The sequence below is a fragment of the Oreochromis niloticus genome, linkage group LG12 (assembly GCF_001858045.2).
Source record: "Oreochromis niloticus isolate F11D_XX linkage group LG12, O_niloticus_UMD_NMBU, whole genome shotgun sequence".
Lineage (NCBI taxonomy): Eukaryota > Metazoa > Chordata > Actinopteri > Cichliformes > Cichlidae > Oreochromis > Oreochromis niloticus.
The window spans coordinates 30,297,705-30,315,947 of NC_031977.2; positions in this window are offsets into that span (position 1 = coordinate 30,297,705).

Genomic DNA, 18,243 nt, shown 5'->3' on the forward strand with positions numbered 1-18,243 from the left:
TGACTGTAACTCTGTCTCACTAACGCAGGTCAAGGTGAACACTTGAGATAAATGCCTAGTGTGATGTTGTTGTTTTTTATATCTATCTATCTATCTATCCAGCTAATCCAAAATGATCAACAACAGACAGACAGACAGAAACATGTTCTTGTGCAAGTTTCTTGTGCAGCAAAAATAAAGCTTCACACAACAAACTCAAAGTCAGCTTTTTGATTTGTACAAGAGGAAAACATGCAGCTTCATTCTTTTCTAATGAAAAGAAAGGCACCTTCACTTCATCTCCAGTCTGGCTTTTATACGAGCAAATGCAAACCAAGTTTTTCCCTAATAGATTGAAATCACAGAGACTGAAGAGACTCGTTTTTGTAATATTGCTATCACCTCTTATTACATAGTGTATTTCCTCAGAAACAGATAAAGCATTGAAGCAGTTTCTTTCTAACAGAGTAGCTGAGGCAGAGTGGAAATAATTTAACTCACAAAGCAAACAGGAACATTTCCGTGCTGATAAATGGATGCAAGATGGAACCCACTTGGATCTTAAATTCTCATCCCAGAAAGAAGCAATATCAGGAGAGATACATTTCAAACATAAAGGGAGACAACAGAGTGCTCTCGCCATGTTTGATCATCTTTTACTTTCCTTCTGTGAAATTTTCATTTGGCTGGATGAATAAACATTAGGGGAGGAAAATTGTCCAGTCTGTGCATTCATCCTGTCACGTCTTTCTGGGTGCTGCTGGAAATAATGACTGCAACTTTGAAAAGTTGATAATGGCAATTTGAAAGGATGTCAAACCATTAAAGGAACTCTAAAGCACATGCGGGCTTGATGGGAAATGCCATATATTCAGTGGTTATATGACTAATAGTGAAACACTGAGGCATCTTATACGCCCATTTGACAAAAGCATTTCACATAAACAAAGAAATCTAAACATGTTAGGCTTTTTTTTTTTTTAGACTTTTAGACAGCAAGCCCACAGCCCTAAAAGTTGGCAATGTGAATCATATTCACAGTGCTTAAAAGTGCATTCAGATTCATATTGCAAACTGTATTTAATGGCATAATAACAATAAATAATAATGATTATGATAAAACATGGTGATTCAGCATCATCTCTAAATTTGCAGGGCTGTTGTATTTAATTTATGCAACTCAGAAAATGCTTCCTTATACTCCAGCAGGTGTTTACATGTGGTTGGACAGGTATGTTTCCTTTGGACATTTTTTGACAGACAGTTATCTTTCAACAAGAATTAAATTTTGCAGACTCATGCTGTAGCCAGGAGGCACATATAAAAGACACATCAGAGTGAAGTCTAGAAAAGCACTTGATTTGGGTAAAAGGCTGGATATAGCTGCCATTAGGTCTACAATCTTCTTGGAAAATCTGTTTTCCCTTTTTGAAATTGTTCCGTCAAAGATGTTGAGCCTTTTAAGAGAATGACAAGTGGACACAGTGGGTTCATCAAACTATGAGAGCACAACACTTTCACAAAGTTGTCTACTCACTTCCGAGTTCTAGGCTCATACCCAGGAGAAGAAAAAGCTCTTTCACTGGGGAAATTATTTTCACCGTGGACTTTTAAGGGCATACCTGCAATCTTGCAAACAAGCATTGCTCATGCAATAGCCACAGACTGAGATTGTAGAATGGCATTGGTGTCCATGCACCTACACAGCTTAAAAACAAATCATGTCCCTTAATTTAAATTATCAGGCCTGATACCTAGTGTACAAATCATTAGCAACATAAGCTCTGATAGTGAGAGGATGGTCTTCAATGCATTTTGTGACATCACAGTGGCTTGTCCAATAGAAAAACATTTGAGAAATGAAATATTAATAAAATCTCACTCATGGTAATAATAAAATGAAACTGGTAAAAAGGCACACTAAAGAGGCTATTTCCAGGAGATAACATTATTCAGTTCTTTTCAAGCTGTGTTTCTTTGGCTGTTAATAAAGTTAATAGCTGTGTGTTTCATTAATAGCATTGGTCATACGGAGTTTTAAATATATGAAAGTTTGCCTACTATCACTCAAACATTAATCCTGAACAAACAGAAAATTCTACATTTAAAAGAAAAAAAAAACACTCACTTTGAGTCTGACAGAAGATTCTTGTTCAGCATTTAAGGATTCATGGACAAAATTATACTGCAAAGTTTGAACATTTGTCCAATTACTCAGAGCATCTGTTTTTCAGATGAAACAGATACAGTATGCATTTAAAACAGGTGCCTCAAGCAGAAAAACTGTTTACCTGTGGACCTAGAAAACAAAACAGACGTGGGTATAAAAATTTTAAAAGCATGCACAGAGACTTTTTTCTGTGTGGTGAGGAAGTCGGCTAAAAGACGAGATGCTGATTCAAAACAGTTCATATAATTTTTACAAACATGCACATTTACAAAAACCCACACAGCATGCATGTTGTGTGATCTAAAAATCAATGGCAGAAGCTGATTGTGTGCCAGTTGGTTTTATTTGTTTAAGTGGTCTCCTTGTCTTTTACTGGTGAAAGTCCATATATCTTTAATGCAAGAAAATAGGTAATGAACAAAGAGGATTTGTTTATGCGTTTCACAAAATGCCTTTTATGAAGAGAAAATAGTTACTGTGACAAGTTAAACCAGGGGTGTCCAACTCCAGTCCTTGAGAGCTACTGTCCTGCAGCTTTAAGATGCATCCTTGTTCCAACACACCTGAATCAAATGAATGGATTGTTACCAGGCCTTTGCCAAAGTTGGTCATGCTGAAAAGGTAATACAACCATTTGATTCAGCTGTGTTGGAATAGCTGCAGGACAGTAGCTCTCAAGGACTGGAGTTGGACACCCCTGAGTTAAACAATACTGGCCTTTTAGCAAATAAGATTACAGGGGTCAGTGGTTTATATTTATTTGTTGTGTCACATCAATTTTGAGCTGGCTGTGTTCAAAGAGAACTAGTCTTAAGCGCTTCAGTTGATGGCAACTGAATTTCCTAGGTTCAGGAAGATTTTTCACCTTTCATCCTTTGTTCTTAGTAATTTTACAGATTGTAAATTTGTTTATTTAAATTGATAGATATTCTGAAAGGTGATTGAGGCATTTGGCCCTGAGTGGGGTTATCCCCTTGGAGATGTTCCTGAGAGTCATCATGTGAGTCATTGGGGTGCCGTGAACCAAAGTGTGAGCTTCTGTTGTTTCATCAAGCCCCTTGTTGGAAGCCTTATTTCAGACGTTTAACTTAAAACCCATTCAGAAACCCTGTTTACTTCAAGAAAGGGTAAGTGCAAAATAGTAACTAATTACTGGGTTTCAGCACTCCGTGTCTCCCTCCATTCCTCGTGATCCAAGCCCTTTCATCCTCTTTCACTGACCGTTCAAAACAACTGAAAACACATTAGCCTTTAGATGGGGCCAGACGTGTCTTGGTATTAACCATACACTACAGTGAATCTTTATATGCAGTCTACACAGCCTGCACACTACAATAAATGGATGGAAATTCAGCCTGAATATCAGACCAGCGACAGCAAAGATAAAGACTGTTCAAAACCATACTGATATCTGGATACTGGATGAATACAAACAACATGAATTACATGCTATGAGCTTCAAACTCTTATACCCTGCTTTTCTAATAACTCTTTTTTACCTCTTTGAATTTTCACTATTCATGTCAATTCATCAGAATGCTTCTACATTAAGCACATACAACAGAAATTCATAGGATCAATATGAGAGGCAGAAATACTCTAAACCTGTTTTTGTGTGTGCTAAGCATTGGGTTCACATCTAGTAAACATCATCTATGTGCTCAGCATGAATCACTGCATCACTCACTTTGATTTACAATTTCACATTCCGTGTTTTGCACACTGAAACATTTCCTCAGCATCTAGTTTGCCTGAATTTCAAACAAGCGCTCAGCAGAGATAATCCCATCACTTAATCAACATTACCAAACACTTTTAACCACGTGCACTTTTTCATTCTGAGCTGCTGCTCGGCAATAAGAAGGGTTCTTCTGCCAAAGCAGGTTTTACACATCTGTGTCTTTACATCTTTCTGGCGATATATAAAGAGCTTATGAAAGGCTTTCTGTAGAGGCTTCAACACTAAATCAGGACTAAGAACACATCAGTAGAAAACACAGTAGTTTAATCAAGTGTAAATGTGTCATAGCAAAGCCCATTCCCCTCTTAGAATGCTTGCCAAACACAAGAGAAACTATCCTCTAACCCACTGTTCCAACTGACAGTGCACATCCTCTAAACACTGCGAGTGGAGCTTTGAGGGCACAAACTGGATAAATCCTGTCTCTGTACTTGCTGTCGCTCCGGGCCAGTGGAGATTTTCTTGGGAGCGTTCAGGGCTCGGCCACAATGCATTGTGGAGGGTGCTGGTGAGTCACGGTTGTGTGGAAGTGCTGATAGAGACGAAGAACAGCTTCCTTAATGTCAGCTGTAATACCTAGGCAGACTTGTTGGGCCTAATCGAGTGTGGCACTTCCCAAAGCACCAAAAGGAACAGGAACTACAAGTGTGGATCAGTATTTGTTTGTTACTGCACATGGGCCCTGGACCAGATTTAACAGCAGTTCTGTTTGTCATTTTTGTTGTATTTAACTATAATCATTGAATATTTTCTTTTATGAGAGTAAACAAAATCCTTTGGAAGCTCAAAAACAATACCTTGCTGAGCAAGAAGGACCCTTCCAATGTGATTTAAAGCCTGTGGGCATAACCTTCTGCCCTACTGAGTATGAGAGTGAAAACCTAACCAAGCGTGAAGAGGCTGTCTTGTCCACTCACATACTGACACATTGCTGATTCATAGACAGCCATGGATTTTTTTGTTTTGTTTTAAATCCTCAGGTTTGAATACTTGACACACCAACAAGCAGTGAAAAGATAGAAAAGGATTTTTAGCATTTCATGACATGAAGGAAAAAGAGAAGAGATGAAATAAAGTGTGAAAGGTTTTAGGTGCTGGTCTGGTTCATTTCTTTTTACTGGATTGATCCACAGGGAGAGACTGTTTCAGTATTTGCTTTTCTTTGGACATTTCAGAGAAGAACACATTTATAGTGAGAGAAACAGCAAATTGGATTCTTGAGGAGGTAAGGTTGAGTCTCTGTGCCTGTCTGTTTCTACTAGTGGCATAAGCAACTTTGCCACTGCATATAACATTTCAAATGTTCAAACAGCTAGTAAATGTATTCCCAAAAGAGCATTGGTTGCATGTTGACTCAATAGTCAAACATTTCAGATCTATTTGTCTTTTCTACTTTTTTCCATAGACCTCAAGCAATAAATCCTACTCTCCTGCACCACCACTAAATCTGATATTTGAGACTTATATGTAGAAAAGCCACAAATAATATAACATGTTAGCATGCTACATAAAACATCTGTAAAGATTCTGGACTGTTTAAGTGCTAAATTAAAAAAAAACAAAACAAAACAAAACTTCTTTTGCTTTATGCTCTTGTGTTGTGAAGCAGATCTTTTGTTTTGCCAACATACTGATCTGTGCATTCCTCACTGCATTCAGCTACATACGCTACAATGCTCTCCTTACGCTTGGTTGTTTTTCATTTAGGGTGGACAAATGTTCTGCCTCAACATACTACTAGACTTGAACCACAAAGGGATGAGAATCTGAAGCACTCGTGGTTACAGAAGCACTTCTGGATCATTGTGAAGCTCAAACTGAGGCAGAATCTCATCCATTCTTAGAACAAATCACCAAGGCATAAGCTGAGTAATAGTTTGCCCATAAAGACCAGTCGTTTGAGGGAGAAATGAAAGAGAAGAGCAGTTTTCATACATGCACTGCAGCTTTTGCAGACATTTAGATGACAAAGATGTGTGTAAGAGTGCAAATATCCAACTCAGACACAATGAAAAATCACAGACACTGAACAATAATTAAGCCTTCTTGCCTTTTAGTACAATGGAGGACATGAAACTTCTCCAAAAAAGTTAATTAAGTCCAGTTGCGTTCATTTGACACTGAGATAAGATGGGGATAATTAAAACAAAAACATCTTCCAGATAAACATCAGCTTTGTGGCATATGTGTTTTTTTAAACCATGTCTGGATGCTGTTGTTACTTGTGTAAATCAAATACAGCCTCAGAACAGTTAGAAAGACTAAAGACTATTAATCTGTCAGTCAGTCTTGACAGCTGATTTAAATACACATTCATAATCCTCCATGTGGTTTTCAGTGGTCGAAACATGCTCATTTACATGTCATTTGTCACACTCGAGATTTTTAAACAAAAGATTATTCCATCAGCGCTAAGATGTTAAGGGATAAAACTGAACTGACTCCTAGATTCCTAACATGAGGAGCTGACAGCCTAAATGTGAGTCTTTCTAAACTGTTGTCAACTTAGAAAATCAGTTTTCACTGTTAATGCATCAAATTTCCTCTTAAACTGTAAGATAGAGCTAATTCAAAAGCTTGTCATGAGATTGTGGCTGTGACTTTTAACACATCAGTGATTGACATGATAGATAATGTATCCAGATGAAGAACCCTGCAGTAATCAGCTCTAAATGTTTTTCTTAATTCTCTCTAGAGCTGATGTAGTGGACACAAAGCTTCATTCATTGACTGGATGGCTTCATGTTTTTGCTTTAGGAAAAAGAGAGATAAGCTCAGAGTATTAAGTTGGATTTTCTAAATTAGGGTTCATGCACTAGTTCCAAATCACTTGTGCACATTTTGTAGCTCTTCTGCAACAATAATATAAAATATAAATACTTAAAATGTATGTAGATGCGTATAAAATTACAGCAATACATTTTACTTTCCGTATTGCACATCCTGGCATTACATCATCAGCTGAGCATTAAACTACCCAATTCTAACAAGTCTCATGTGTCCCCAAAATATGTATTTTAAGTTCCAATCCCTTAATATTAAAATGTAGACTATTCAGTGTACCATATCAAGCTGAGCCTCCTTACCCTTTCTGCTTCCTCAGCTACTTCCCAGAACTGTTCTATTGAGCTATAGCTCTCTGAAGGAGTGGCCCAAATAGCTCATCGGGGAATATAGGACCACCAAGAAGCTCATGCTTCTGAGATATGTGGAGCCACATGTCATTCTGCAGTATCGCATGCCAAGCCATGAATCTGGACAAACTAAGGGAGATATGGAGAGAGTCAAGATGACCGCCATAGCTTTGCTGATGTCTACAGCCTCGGGTAAAGAGCCTGAGCTTAGTGACCGTGTTGAAGACAGGTGAGAATAGTAGCAAAATGTTTTTTATGCCAACTGGGTAGCAAAGTAGTGTATACACTGTAGTGAGGGAAGCAGACTTCATAATGACAGACTGTTGGGTGTTAGCTTTGTATTATTCAGGTTTTGCTCATTATTCTGGGTAAGCACAATGTGTTTATGAGCGGAAAATCCCCGAAGCACTATGCAAATCAGTTTTCAAATGAAGATATAAAACTGTATTACACATGCAACAGTTACACTTCAGGATGGTGGAAACTAATGGTAATTAGCAGGATAGCAAAGCATCTTCAGGGTCCTTTATCAGCATCTTTTCACTCCTGCTGGGAAAGGGATCCCTCTTTAGTTGCTTTTCTAGTAGTCCCCAACCCCCACCCAAATGATGGACTTTTATAGGGAGTTTTCCCTCCCACCTAAATCATGGGCCAAGAGTGTACAGCTTAAGACAAATTTGTAATTTGCCACATTGGGGTTTAATTAAATTTGACTTGACCTGGTTAGAAAGATAAGAGTGAAATTGTGTTGGGGCGGTTTCTACTCCCTCTCATGCTGGGTGTGACAATCTACAGTACATCACTTTTTTTCTAGCTTTTATTGCACATTTCTTGCCGTTTGGGTATTAATCACCACTGGGCATAACATTTTATATTCTGTCTCCTACCTGTTCCATTGTAATCAGGTTCTCTTGCTATTGCATTATTTTTTGCACATTAAATACATTTTGGTACTTCAAAAGATGACCCATTAGTCTCCTCCTCTGCCATCAGTAATCTAACCTGTGTTCTCTGAGGGATATACACCAAAATGGGATGGATTTCAGGAAGATTAGGTGTTTTTGGCTTCAATCATCTATCAAGTTGCAGGTAATTTTCTTCTTGTAAAAGTAGCAATCAATGAGGGGCACTTCTGGTAAATTGAATTGGGTTAGATGGTGATTGGGGACAAGAATATGAATGAGGAAAATCTCTATTACAACATAATTTCATATGAATCAACGTAAGGCATTACATCCACATGCTACAGCAGGTGTAACATTGTCTTGGATAACAGGGTATATACCATAGGATTCAAAGCCAACTGATGATGGATCTAAGTGAAGGAGTTGTCTCTTATTTTCTATTAAATTTACAATACTTCAGTTCAATTGTGCTTAAATTAGAGCAGAATGTTGCAGGATGAAAATAAAAGCTGTACCATTTCCCAAGAGCAGACCAAATGTGCGTATCTAAGCTTATTGCACAAGAGAATTACTTTTGATTTGATCATTTCCAAATTTGTCCCACCTTTCTACACAACTTAATTAGTTCTGATTGGATCTTGTGTCTCCAGAATATTTTCATCTCCTTTTAATTCATTGATGAAAGTGTCAATATATTTCATCATAATTAATTTCAGGGCGAATGTAGCTTAGGAGATCATCCATTAATTGGAAGGTTATTGGTTCGAAAAGTGCTATATAAGAATTAGTCCATTTGATCATTAACAGTTTTTGTCCCCATGCATTAGTTTTTTAGTTATAATCTGGTTTTTGTTAGAAAAAAAGGTCATTAACAAAAACCATGATGAAAATTGGTCAACGAAATTAACACTGCAGCAGGGAAGTCATAAAATCTGTATGATGATCTATCTGACAACCTGGACAACGTCATTTGCTGTAGGGACCAGTCCCCAGCTCTGTCTTGTATTGGTGGATGATGGGAAATTACAAGTGGCATGTGAGAAAGCATAAGTCTAACAAGTGAAGAGTAACCTGGAGCAAAAACATACCCTAGATATAGTCTCCCTGTTGTCCTCCTTCTCAGTGGTCACTTGCTAAATGCTTTAGCCATTATTGCTTTCCATCTCCACAAACATGACTCGATAGATGATTTTTCTTTCACGTCAGTAGGATCCTTTAAAAACTTAATTAGGCTACTGCATCTTTTTCATTTTACAAAAGGTTTTTCAAACACAGACAGTCAGTTCATTTCAATATGACATTCCCAATCTCACAGTATTGATCAACTAAGAGGTGATATTGAGTTGAATGCAATTTATTAACAGTTGAACAGGGGTGTAAACCGTGCAACAATACTTTTGACATAAGGATAGAACAAAATGCATGGATGGATGAATGAATGTTTAGTATTCTTGTATTAAGAGGACTTAAATCCCTTCAAGCAACAGAATGGACCTTAAATTGATGATTGAAAGAAGTTATTTTTATACTATGCGACTAGTGGTGTTTACAGTATCATCACAGGTTTTCTATGCTGGATTTGTTTAGTTAGAAAAAAAGAAAAAGAAAAAATGGATTTGCAGATTTTATGGTGAAGTCTCATGTTTGTGTCTGTGATCTATAGCTCAAATATTATCAAAATGCATGCAGCTGAATTTATGTAGGTCAATCACATGTTTCTAGAGTTTATCCACATAAATGCTTTGATCAGAAGATCAACTGCCACCAGTAACTGCAGAAAAAAATAAGACATGCTTTTTTGTCAGCGCAGTTAGCAGTAAATTCTGTCGCAAATGTTAGTGAGTCTGTTTCTGCCCTTGATTTCAATATTTCCCTCCTTATATCTTGCAAGAGCATTAGCTGCACAAATCTGAGTCCGTATCTGTTACGCACAATCTTGTGACGGCGCTTACTTCATAAATACCAAGCGTAATTTTTGTACTTTGTATGTGGGTACAATGTATTAAAACCTATTTTAAATTTGCCCACCAAACTTTTGGTCATATTTGAACAAAGATTTCTTTTTGAAAAAATTACAATTCCTGAATTAATTTCACATCTGTGGACATCCAGGTGTTTAAGCAGTGGCACCTGGTGATTTTCTGTGCTTGTATTTTATTTTGCATTCTACACTCTGCATGGATATTTTCACCTTTCTGCACTCCTTCCAAGCTGAAAAATTGTAAAAATTATTACTTCTATACTTATCACCACAATATTAGTTGACTGGCATGAGTGATGGAGACATTCTATAGAACATTTGTTTTGTAAAAGCAATAAAGCATAATGAAAACACTTCACTACACCGCTCAGATATGTGAAAGCAGAACCTACAGCAGCTGGTTTAGCATGCTGGTCACCCTTATTAACAATGACCATGCACAAACTGTCACGGCTGACTCAGCCAATAGTTACAAACGGAACCAAATTGAACAAGGACAGCTAATAAATGTTTTAAAGTTTTTAACACAGAGATGAGAACTGATACAGTGTGCTTTCTTGGATTACAGGAGGTTCTCTGGGGGTGGGGCTTACTGGTTTGTTTCCTGGGAGATGATGACCAGAGGAGACACTAGAGGAATGGACAAGCTCGATAGAGACAGGTTGGATATATGTTGGACCAGTCTTCAGCCACCAGGGAAGCAGTAGGAATTAGGAAAAAGGACACTGGCACAAGGATGAATAGAGTTACCGAGAGGATCCTGCTTCCCATGCTTAGAAGTCAGTCTATCTCGAGGAGACCGGATACAGAGGGTGAAGGTGATTGGGAGTGGGAAAGTAGAAAACACTCCACCCCTAAGGGGGCAACAGGTAGAGAGAGAAGCTCATTGAACAGAAGAGAGAACGTTTTCACTTTGGTTTTAACTATATTTTTAGATTTCAGTGGGTAAGTAGTTCCTTGTCTTGCTTGCCCTGAAGGAATGCTACTTGATTTATGAATATTGCAATTCATTTAACTTATATTGTTTATTAGCTATTAACTTAAACATACATCATCTGTGGCAGAAAACGCTGTATTCTTAATTAAGACTAGCTATACCATTATTTAGCTAATGAAAAAAAATGTTTAATTTATAAAGCTGTAAATGTTGTTTCCTTAAATAAAGGAAAAGAAGAAAGTAGAGTCATTTTTGTGATTATTTCTAGAGTAGCACAGTCTCTGATAAGTGTTTGCATGCAAAAAATTATATTTGCACACATCATTAGCATCAGATGCTCAAGCTCCCCTTAGACAAAATGATCCTGCCAGTAAGCCCTGACCAGTCAGACAAATGCAGCAACACACCATCTCAGGATATTTCCTGGCAACCATGAAATGTTTGGTCAGACATCAATCTTTCTTTTTCCTACAGAAATAGAGGTCGTGGCTTGTGACGTAAGAAACTGCCTGTCTGTGTTCCTAAGATGGAAGTCTAGCCCGATTTCAAGGTAGACTGCCCTGCTAAATTTAGGTGCTGTAATTCATTCATCACCCAGTTAGTGAATGCACCAGATATGCCCATTCTTCTTCCTAGGTGTTAAATCTGTCCTTCAGGGGCTTTGCCCATGACTTTGAAACAGTCTGCTGAACAAGGTTTCCTCAACAAATTTGTCTGCCATTGTGTGCCTGTATTGTACTCCATAAAGGTTATCACAGTTGATCTGGCAAAAAGCTCACAATTAGCATGAAACAGACAACAGCATTTCATTGTCTCTTTTTTTTAAAAAAAAAACAAAAACAAAAACACACAATCCATATATGTAAAAACAGTTGTAAATCAGCACTGGGATTCAGAAAAAGCTAGGCTAAAGATATTTACGTCGGTGGGTGCCACCCCACACAGACAGCAGTGAGAAATGTGGTCCATCAATATACACATGGGCCAAAAATGAAGGCACTTGAGACCATTTGAGCAGGAATCACTGCAACTGAACTATCACTAAAATTCTCCATACAGTGCTTTGTGCATTCATTAAGCCCTGGCGGAGAGCAGAGATCCTCAGACAAAGAAATTTTGTTCCGTTTTGTGCTCAGCTTGATCACTCAAGAGTTTTACTTTTTAAACAAAATGAGTCATGCATGCAGAGAAACAGCCAAGGTTCTTCAATATATTTTAAACTTAGACATTTGTTGATGAATGCAACTCTCAACTCACCCACACTTTCCATTCATTGCGACTCTATCAGGATCAGTAAAAGCACACTTCAATTCAATTGTGCGTCCAAGGCATTTATGTCTGGACGGTTTACCAATTCCTTTTGTTGATGACTGTGTGAAACTTGCATATTGCACAGTTTCACATTCAATGCCAGTTTTCAATGACAAGCACTTCACACATGACAGTGAAAGAGGACCACTTTCATATATGCTATCACAGAGTTTAAGTGGTTGATGCTAACAAATAAGAATGACAACAGGACACTGACGGAAGTCATGTCGGTGACTGCAGCCTGTTGGGAGCTGTAAGAACTGTATCATTAATTCAAGGAGGTAGAAATCTTGGCATTGGCATTTCAACTGTTATTCAATATTTGGTTATAGAAGCTGTGACTCCGTGTGACACATCAGTTTGGATGTGATATGTATACAGTAAACATATTTAGAAGTTTAAGTGTTTGGGTAGTTTTTAAAGCATTTTCACAATAAGAAATGCATTTAAAAAAAATTTTTGTAGTATGAATAGACTGGAATAGACAGTACAAGAACTACTATAATGTCATTGACTGGTTTTGGCCAAGATTTACAAAATTGACTGAATACAGTCAATTTTCTTTATACAGAAAACTGTATAAAGAGGTAAAGATAGAAAGGTCATTTCCAATACACTCTATAGAAGTCTTTTTGTAACCACAGCTACTGCCATCTGGTGGTACTGTAGTACATTCAAATACTGCACATTTTTTCATGATTTTATATGTTTTTATTTGGTTCTAAATGAACTACACAGCAAACATTGATGCTTAATAACTCTTCGCTGACAGCTCTTTGTTAATGTGTAGTCAGTGTTTAAATGTTCCAAAATTTCAAAATGAAGTGCCCGATAAAAAAAAAAAAATCTAGTTGCAAATGTCTGTGTCACAGTCTGCAGAGGCAGACTGTATGGGAGGAAAAAAAAAAGAGGATCCAAAAGCAGACACTGGAGAAGCAAACTATGGTTTAACAAAAGGCAAGCCGTTTATTATGACTGATTAAACATGAATGCATAAGAAGGCAAAAAGCAGACAGGATGAAAACCAACCTGAACCTAAATTGGGAAATAACTAAATAAGCTATGAAAACTGTGACGAGAGACATGGACATGGAACTATGAAATAAACTGAACACGAACCTGATCAGTGACAAGAACTCTGAGACGTGACATGGCTAGAGATGAAACCAAACAGACAGCAAGAGACAGAGGACTTAAATACACAGGAGGGTAACGAGGGAAGTGGAAACACCTGTGAACACACAGCTGACACAAATGAAAATGATGATGCCACAGCCACAGGACGTAAAACAAAACACACAGAACATGGAGACACCTGACTCTTCAAAATAAAACATGAAACACAGAGATGTAGACATGACAACACAAGCTAGACGATTAGAACACAGAACATGCGGAGAGACAAACGTACAGGCATAACTGAAAGTAAAACACTGAGGACTCATAACCAAGGAGACATAGAAAACCCTGAACTAGACTCAAGCCAAACTAATAATAATACTAAAACTTATCATTACAACATAAGAAATCAAAAATACAAAAATACTCAAAATGCTGGGTCATAGACCCGCCCCCTGACAGTCTGTAATGTATACAAGATGTAGACTCCCAATAAGTCTATGATATACAATACACATTGAAACTTTTTTGTCTTCTTCATCTACAAAAAGGTCTTGCTCACCTCCTATTTTATTGTTGTAGTTCCACCCTGTCTGGTCTCAAGTGCAATCCTTTTTATTTTTCCTGCTCTGTTGTCATCCTCTATTTCTAGGAAGCTGAATTAAAGAGGTATATAAATACATTAAGGATTTCATTTTCCACTTACAAATGCAAGAATCGTGATTAAGATTTATGATGAGATCTACAATCGCAAGCCCTTAATTGCACTGAAAATGAAAGCAGTATGGTTGGGCTGTGTTAGTGTAGCAGCAATCAATTACTGGGTTCTCCCTGAATAGCATTAATTGATGTGAACACGCCTTCAGCTCTGAGCCCATTATCCAGCGATTACGTTGCAGAAATAAAAAAAAAAGGAAAAAAAAGAGAATCTATTCATTTGAGCGATTTCACACTCCAAAAAACACACTTGCATATTTGGAGGAAAATAAATGATTAAGTGTGTTGCTGAGTAATGATGCACTTCTCAAGTATCCTGTTAATGAGACAGTTTGAGAAGTTAGTCAGTGAATGAAGCTTGTGAAAACATTTTGGGTGAGCTTTTGAGAAGTAATAAAGGACTTGATTACTTGGTGTAGTGCATTTTTCCCCCTGACCTATGCATGACACTATTTAAATTAAGTGAACAAAAACATTTGCAATCGAATTTGAGGCCAAACTAAAACATCCACTGAAGCTGACAAAGGCAAAACAAATACCTTAGGCTTGTTAATACACTTGCATGAGAGTCAGTGAGCTTTTGGCAAGGAGAGCACTGGCGATAACTTCTCGTCCCTCCATCCACTGGGCAGACTTCGGCTAACAAGCCATTCAGTGGGTCAGTGGCAGTGATGAAGGAGATGGGCAGCGGCGTACCCTGAGGGGATGCATTAGTCAGTGTTTTAATCGTTGCAATGATAATCATCTGTGGCAGGAACTGCAGGGAGGCAGTTAGGCCCTATTTGCAGCTCAGTCAAAAGTGCACATACTCAGATTAATGATCTTCTGCACTGTGTGAAGGAACAGTGGTGGTGAGGAGGAGGTGAAGGGGCGGCAAGACCATAACTGCCAACTTGTCCTTGATAGTGACCACGGAGATGAGTTTGATGGTTTGGATGAATTTGTTAGACTTAAATTAAATTATAAATCAATGTATGACAGTTGAGTCTGACCCCAGGTTTTAAAATATATTGTAAATTAAACAGTTAAAACTGTAATTAATATTTGTGTTATACATGAAAAGAAAATGTAAAAAATTCAAATGTATATGAAATCCCATTTCCTAGTTTGATTTTAAGTTAATTTCTTGGCCGCATGGGGCCATAATCCATCAGTAAGGATTTATTAAAGTCTATTTTCGGGGAAAACTGCCTCCTCATTATTTCTAAGCAATTACTCTAATTACCTGTCCATGAAATTTACTACTGTTGCTAATCACTACTATGCTGTTTAACAAAGCTACTTTTCGAGTTACTTGCAGACAGGGGTTCCAAATAGCATGCACTTTGAAATAAACAAAAAGCAGAGGTTTATTGTCAGAAGGGGAAAAAGTGTGCCAAAAATATTTTGTTTATATTTAAATACATTTTAAACTTAGCATTTTCTATTGACCTTGATTTAAATCAACAATCAATGTGGTCAAGGAAAGAATGAGGACTCAAGAAAAGAGAACTATGGTACAGAGAGAATCTGACTGCAATAACACTATGAATAATGTGACGCTGGATGCTTGCTGTAGTGAAACTACATTATCCATAAGATGGATTACAAAAAGTGTCCTTACTTCAGTCAAGTCTGTTCTTAGCACGTTATTTCTTACAGATCATACAAATGAGAACCACCTGTGAAAAATATAATTGTATTACATTTTATTATTTAAAAAAAAAGGAACATATGCTGGGATTTAAAATTAATTAGCAATGACTGATGCAGACTTGTCTTAAACCTTTGATATGTCAATCTTTTTTCTTTTTTTTTTTTTTTGATGGATTGTGTTATGGTCACAATGTCCACAGGTCACCTGGGTGTTTAACAGGCTTTTATTCAAGGTTTAAGATATGTCAGGAATTCATGGTATCAAATTACATAATTAATTTACACCATCTGTAGAAGCGGTAATTGGCAAAAATTCCATGCAGAAACAGAAACCCCATTCACACCACTAAATTCAGGTGTTCCAGTCACTTCCATAGCTATTCCATGGTGCATTAAATCAAGCAACTGGGCATGCAAACTGCTTAAGAATTCTTAAGAAAGAATAGGTCTCAGGAGCGCATGAATCATTACCAAAAGAACATTTAATCCACATTTGAAACTGCTGCTAAATTTAAAAGCTATGTAAATGTGAATTGAAGCTTTCCCACAATGCCTAACAGCTATGTCTATGTGACTAAACTGGATAAACAGTAACATCTGAATCAGAGTGAATACAGCAATCACACATCTTACAGCCAGAACACATGGACTCATTTTTGACTCTTCTGGATTTGGTTGTTTGGTTTGCTTGGTTATGTTTTAGCATTAAAGGTATATGATTTAAAGCACCAATAATATTTGGATAGGTTCATGGGGTGAGAGGTGCTTTGGTTTAAAATAACCCTTTTATAATGTTAGACGCATGTTAAAGGACAAACTTCTCCCAGATGCAACACACTTGTCCTACATTCCTATGTTTAGTACACTTATGAGTCATTGGTTACCACAGTTACTCATTTGTAGCCAGCAAATAATTTTAGCTCAATCGTACCATCTACATGTACTTTTGATATTGAGAGAGTCATTTTTAACTCTTTTGTACTGCACTTCATGTTGGAAATATATGATAAATAGTCAAAATTATAATTTGAAGCCGATATTTAGTCATGACTAAGCGTAAGGATATTATGAGCTGGGAGTAAAACCACAAATGATTTTTGATAAAAAAAATCTAAAAATCTAAAAATAGGCATAAATGAAAACGTACCAAAGTAAAGCGATCGCTCTCCTTGCATCGCAGACAATGCTATCATAAATCTCATTGTCTATTTGCATTCATCATTTTCATCACTGCCATCTTGTGGCCATAGTTGGTATTGTTAATAAAAGCCATGCTTGTTTCATATTCATGGGAAACTGTAGCTGTCTCCATTTCACAAGTGTGCCTGTGTCCCGTTAATGACACGGGACAACCACTAGTAATATGTTATAGCATATGATGCTGGCCAAAAAATGAATAAAAAGTATTCAGCTCAGTTTGCCTTTCTGTAAAAATCACAGCATGCCACAAGTTTAGACACTGTCATGGGTGCTACAGTGCTTACACCATGTAGGGAACCATGTAATGTATAAGATTTATTATTTGCTCTCAAAACAGTGCAAATGATGCAGCATTTTTCTGTATTATTGTGTTATTTTGTGTATTTTTTTCATTAGCCAACTAAATACACTCCACACTCTGAGGAGAAACACAGGTCCTATTTTGTTGTTACCACATGGTGCCTTTCAGGTTTGTTTCCAGCCAGGTAAGCAGTTCTTAATGTAATTCATCATTTATCTTCAGCTGCTTTCCTGTAACACAAAGCTTGCCTCTCATGACATGAAGTGGTTCATTTACCACAACTGTATAACTGCTGGCTCCTTTTGCATTTGTAACTTTAGATATTGCCACGCAAGGCTTCTAGCCTATCAAGACTGATTGATTGCAGGCTTGTTAGATCTATTATGGTTAAACAAATGCTATGCTACAGCTGGGATCCTTTTGAATCACAGTTAAAGTATAGCATACCCATGTTCTGTTCACAAGGTGCGGGATCTAGCTTTTTTCTGCAGTTGCATCTGCAGGTTTAGAAAGTGAAAGTCAAACCTTAAAACTAGAAAGAAGTGAAGGTTGCGTTTGATGGAGGAATGCAGCTAATCATTATTTTCATTTCATCAATTAACCTGATAGTAATTTTCAAAATTAATTGCCTGAGCAGTAAAAAGAAATTCTCATGAGAGCAGAATACATTAAATCATCTCAGTATGTTTAATTCCATAGATTAATTTTAAAAAACAACCTCTCTATAATTAAAACCAAGCGATAGCTCATTTTTCTTGTTTCACAATGCAAACCTGTTTTCCGAATGGAGGAGAAATGTTGTTTGTTGAGCAAGGAATGGTATGGATGCAGTGATGAATGTTGCATATCAGAATTCACAGGGAGCAACTATATTGTGCCTCACTTGGACTCAGTCTCATAATATTAAATCCGTCAGGCATAATTGGTTTCCTACCAGATTAAAACATAAAACTGCAGGGAAGACACTGTTCCCTGTTCACCACCATCTGTGCTCTGTGATGTGTCATTGCACCAAGACCTAATGAATTATTAGGTCATTAAGATGACTCGTAATCTACCACCTTTTAACTTTTGATGTGTTAACTCCATTCACTTCCTATTCTGCACCGTAAT